Source organism: Rana temporaria, chromosome 5 (assembly GCF_905171775.1).
Source record: "Rana temporaria chromosome 5, aRanTem1.1, whole genome shotgun sequence".
NCBI lineage: Eukaryota > Metazoa > Chordata > Amphibia > Anura > Ranidae > Rana > Rana temporaria.
Genome location: NC_053493.1, coordinates 293,664,247 through 293,670,246, shown reverse-complemented (window position 1 = coordinate 293,670,246; position 6,000 = coordinate 293,664,247).

Genomic DNA, 6,000 nt, shown 5'->3' with positions numbered 1-6,000 from the left:
TCACCGCCGGAAATCCATGCACCGCCATCTTTGCTGCGGTGTCGGATGTTCCCGTTCCGCCATCTTTGTTCCTTTTTTTTCTTTTGTTTCTCAAGGTCTCCATTAGTAAGTTCTACTTGCTGGAGTTCTGTTAAGAAGATAACAAAATGAGTCTTAAGGCCCATTCACACGATTGGACTTTTTGACAACAACGGTCCAACGGACGTGTTTTATCGGACAATCCGACTGTCTGTATGCTCCATCGAACAATTGTTTTCGGTTTTTTCCATGGACAAATCCGATCGTGTGTATACAAGTCCATCAGACTAAAATCCAAAGTTCAAAAGAGCATTCTCAGAACCAATACTAAACATCAGACAACAATAGCAGAAGTTGCCAAAAGGGTGGCAGTAAAAAAACATGTGATTTGGTGAATGTTGGTTGAAAACGTTCTGCCGTGTGTATGCATACCAAGTTCACGACCAATGCCCCTTTGGACAAAAATCCACGGAAAAGTCCGATGGAAGTTTGATCGTGTATATGAGGCTTTAGTTTGAATTCTATACAATGTAGCAAACATGTAATATTGGTGGCACTAGGAGCTCAAGTGCAGAAATTTCACCTACAGCTCCATTTGTCTGGGGGTGAAAAGTGGCATACCCAATATTTTTGGGTATGGGGGAGCATGTGACACATTCCTTTAACTCCCAGGTGACAGCACTGATGCTTAGCATTTGGCTGCTCAGGCACCCAGCACTGCCAGGTTGACGGTTATCAGGATTGTGGAAGCTCTGATAAGAATCCCTTCTCCTTGTCCATGTGGGTGAATGGAGTGGTGGAGGAGTGAAGAGAAGGGGAGTATAAGCAGATGTGATGACACATTTAATGAACCTGTTGGGAAGTCCTGAATGGACAAAGCACAGGTATAATTTACCACTTTGTATCTAAGGGTAAAACAAATCTAAATGACTAAGCCCAATTTTATGACCTTGACATGTGTTAGTAAAACCGTACATAACATCACAACTACTTTGCGCATCCTGGTGAATTATACCTTTTTTTTTCAGGACAAATTGGGCTTTTATTTGGTGGTAAATGGTAATAATTATCTCCTGCTTTTTATTTATTATTAAAGTAAACTAGCCCAAAAATAGTAAAAAATAAAATAAATAAATAAATAAATATATATATATATATATATATATATATATATATATATATATATATATATATATATATATATATATATATATATATATAAATAAAGGGGGCTTTGGCTTTGTTCCGGATCTGAATGGCCACGTGATTCCTTAGCTCCCGTCCACAGGGGATCTTTCGCTGCATACAGCCAAGCCATTCACTGCACTTCGCCACCAGACATGGGGAAGAACTCGGGGGACACATCCCCAACCAGATCCCGCTCTCCCAGGGGCTCTGGTTCGCAAACTAATCGCAGTATACCGGAGATCTTCCGGTCCCAGGCACGCGAGTCCCCAGCTTCTAATCGGGCCTACACGAACGCTGCACGCTCCTCCAGCCTCAGCCCCACAGGCAGGAATTATTCCCAGCCCCAGTCCACAGCTGCCGAGGGACGTATTTCACAGCCCTTCAACATGCAGGACCTGAGATTTGTGGCAGAAGACATCAAAGCTACTCTGGGAGCAGCCATAATGGAGCTCAGGAGAGAAGTTCAGTCCATAGCTGCACGGATGGATGATATGGAGGAAACAACAGCCCTCCATGACACTGCCATCCAGCAGCTGCAAGCTCTCAATCCCACAATACCCAGATGAGAGACATCCAAAGACACATGGAGGATTTGGATAACCGCGGTCACCGCCATAATATCAGGGTAAGAGGCATCCCTGAAAGTTGAAAACAACCAAATAGCAAAAGCCACTGTTGCCATCTTTAATGATCTCTTGGGCAGACCTCCTGAAACACCCATAGAATTTGAACGCTTACACAGAGCATTAAAGCACAGAAGCAGAGAGACAGATCCTCCCAGGGATGTGATTTTCTGTATTGTCAACTTTAAATTAAAAGAAGAGATCTTACACAGGGCCAGAAACCGCCGCTCCTTACTCTTTCAAGGAGCTGACATAAAGCTGTTCCAAGACCTTTCGCCTATCACTCTCCAGAACATAAGAGACCTGCACCCTCTTCTGGACCTCCTACGCTCTAAAGGGATCCAATATAGGTGGAAATTCCCCTTCTGCCTTTTTCCAAGGTCGTACTGCGAACCTGCGTTTTCCGGAAGACTTATCTGCATTTTGCGAAACACTGAACCTTCCCCGCATCGACATCCTAGATTGGTATAACACCCTCCGTCTGCCACGCATGACAAGATCAACCTCCACTGATGCTATTCCAGTATGTGAAGACTTCCACTTAGGATGACGCAGACCTGCTTTACCAAGAGGAGCCAGCGCCTCAGAGTCCAGGAACACCATGCTCACAAGTCCAACAGCGTCCCCAGGTTACAGGAAAGCCTGCCACGAAACTTCAGAATTAATTATATCCTCACCCTCCCATATATCCAAATGCTGCTTTTGTGGAGCTTCAAGATATTCCTCCCGAAGCCACCTGTAACACACGACTCAGCGATCAATCGATGAGGTTGCATACACCGCAGATAACTTTTTTCCCCAGCTTTTACTCTACCTAGATGTTCCTGACCGGGTAACTGTTCTTCGAAGTGCCGACCTATCACGATTAGAACCTCGCCCACCTGAACTGTAAGTCTCAAACTCTCCTTAAAACTACCCTGTATTCTGTTTGATCCCCCTAAAGGATTTCCCAGTCTCATAAGGTAAAGGACATCCAACCAAGGTCAATTATTCATCAGTAAGCATAATAACCTAAGACTGAACTTTGAAATCTATATATTCTTCTTTAGAGGTTCTTTCCCAGAAGGATTGTAAACGCTCCAGAAATACCTTCCCCCCTATCTCTCCTTCCTCCTGCACCCCCATTCCGCTCCTTATCTTCCCTTTTTCAACCCCCTACCCTTTTTCTCCCCACCCCGCCCCCCCTCCTCCCTCCTGCCCTGTTTAGCCCTAAAGGTATTTCCTTTGCATATCTATTTACGCATATCTACCATAAACCTACGTTTAGTCAATACACAGTTTGTTTGTTTAAATATTGCTTATGAGTTTGTAACTGAGAGAAGATGTCGCACAGAGTCCAAATTTTTTCTCCTTAAAGCTATACGGAGCTGATTTGACTATTAGATCAACCTCTTAAAAAATACCACTTAAAATTAATGCTCATTATACATTCAAAAACACTTGACACTTATTTTAATTCTCTAGATCTGACATCTGTGCGACATTGCTCTTCTTCAGATTGCCACTTATGAATATAATGTGTCAGGTTTGTTTATTTGACATATTACACCAGTTGGTTATCTTACCTCAATCTTGTTGTGCCTTTTTGGATTAATGATTCGGTCAGTTGGGAAAACCTCACAATAACAGGAATCAACCAATGGAATAAATATGAATACCTGATGTAATACATTATAGGGCAACACATGACAATAGTGCCCCTTAACTTGTCAATGTTATACTAAGATCTCTCTCATGAAGCTTAAAAACCACCTGTTCCCCACAGTTTACCATGCCACCAACCCACTTGCAAAAACCAAAGGGGTCTCCATTTTAAAAATAAAAGAACCTTGATTGGCAACTCACAGGCTCACTCATAGATACAGAAGGTATCAATACCGCACAAGTAAGCTTTTTTAGGTCTATTTCAGAACTTCTCTCAGACTTTCACTCCGGTATGATCATTCTAGGGGGGGATTTTAATGTTGCTCTATTCCCAATATTAGACACTTCCACTGGCACTGCTTCTCTGCCATACAAAGCCATAAGACAAATTAAGTTACAAATCCAAGATCTCCTTTTACATGACACATGGCGTACCCTCCATCCTGACGATAAAAACTTTGCTTTCTTCTCCGCCCCACATAACAAATATTCGAGAATTGATTATCTATTCCTATCCCAAAAAGATATCCCTTTTCTGTCCTCCGCAACCATTGAACCGATGCTCCTGTCTGACCACCACCCAATTACAATGACCCTGACGTTTCCTGACAATAACACTTCCACAAAAATTTGGCGCCTAGACTCAACATTGCTTACATTGGAAGAGACCATAAAAGACTTAAGACTTAAGAGAATGCATGCACAATTTTTTTTTTTTAGAAAATGATACACCGGACACATCCCCGCTTACCCAATGGGAGGCCCACAAGTGTGTCATACGAGGAAAACTTATTGCACTTAAGACCTCTCTTAGAAAGGCTCAACAAAAGAAGATCAAACACTTAGAACTTGTCCACAAACAATCCCAGGCACACCATATATACCAAGATCTCTCCCAAAATAGGAAACTTTTGCGTGAGGAGTTAAACCGCAAGACGCATCGCAAATTTGTCCTATATCAGAAGCTTTTTTACGAATTTGGTAATAAATGCGGAAAATACCTTGCCAAAGCTCTCCAAAGAAAGCACACTTAAACATACGCACCATTAAAGATCCCCTAGGGAAGTCCTACATTACTCCATCAGATATTGCGGCTCAATTTGAAACCTATTACTCCAGCTTGTACAACCTCCCCAAACAATCGTCCAAACGTACGGGAACTGGTAACCGTTCTGCCTCAATTAAAACCTTCCTCGACAAATATTGCCCTGAACCCTTGAAGGAAAACGATGTACTCCAGCTAGAAAACCCTATATCAGAGGATTAACTTAAAAATGCAATTAAACAACTTTAAAATGGCAAAAGCCATGGCCTGGATGGGTTTACAGCTGCGTATTTCAAAACTTTCACAGACACTCTAGCCCCACACTTTCTCAAGGCCTTTAACTCCCTACCCTCCTCCACTCTCCCATTCCATAGGTTGCTGGAAGCTCAAATCACAGTGATCCCTAAAGAGGGAAAAGACCCCACTTCAGTCAGTAGCTACAGGCCGATTTCCCTATTGAATGTAGACATAAAGCTGTATGCCAAAATTCTAGCTTCCCGCCTCCTACCTTTCCTACCTCCCCTAATAGAAAATGATCAAGTTGGTTTTGTCCCTGGAAGAGAAGCAAGAGACAACACTGTCAAAGCCATAAATGTACAACATTGGATTACGACTCACGGACATAAAGGTTTTTTCCTATCGCTAGACGCAGAGAAGGCATTCGACAGGCTGGCCTGGAACTAACTGGGAGCAGTTCTGAGACATATTGGACTTCGGGATTGGCTGTTGAGTACCATTATGTCCCTCTATACAACTCCAATAATCAGGGTTCGCGCAAACGGCTGCCTGTCGAGCACCTACTTCATTGGTGATGGGACAAGACAAGGATGCCCACTTTCTCCAATCCTATTTGTCTTAACTCTTGAACCCTTTTTACGATGTCTGCGAGCGAATGAAAACATCAAAGGTATTACTATAGCTGATCACTCGTACAAATTAGCAGCCTTCGCTGATGACATCCTACTGTTTTTTAAAGAGCCACACATATCTATTCCAAATCTTCTAAAAGAAATCAAACTTGTTCAGTATATATCCAATTTCAAGATAACATTTTGCCAAAGCCCATGCTCTCAACATCTCCCTCTCAAAGGAAACGGTAACACAATGTGAACATAACTTCCCCTTTCAATGGAAACACAATCAGATTAACTATCTTGGGATAAATCTAACAACCAAGATTTCAGACCTATTCTCCAAAAACTGCCAGCCCATCCTCAATGATATTGCTAATGATTTAAGTAAATGGAACAAATGGAAGATCACCCTCTTATCAGCCCAACACTTCATTGTTTTAAAGATGCTTGTCGAAAACTTCACATCTCTTCCAACCCTGGACCCCTCACACCGGTAAAGCTCAACCCAGCCATTCCCCCTGGTATTTCTAAACAGTTTCTAGCTGGTTTATGGCAACATAAGGAGATTCTAGCCCATCAATTTTTCCAATCAGGTCTATTTCTAGAACGCACCTCTCTCCCAGCTAAC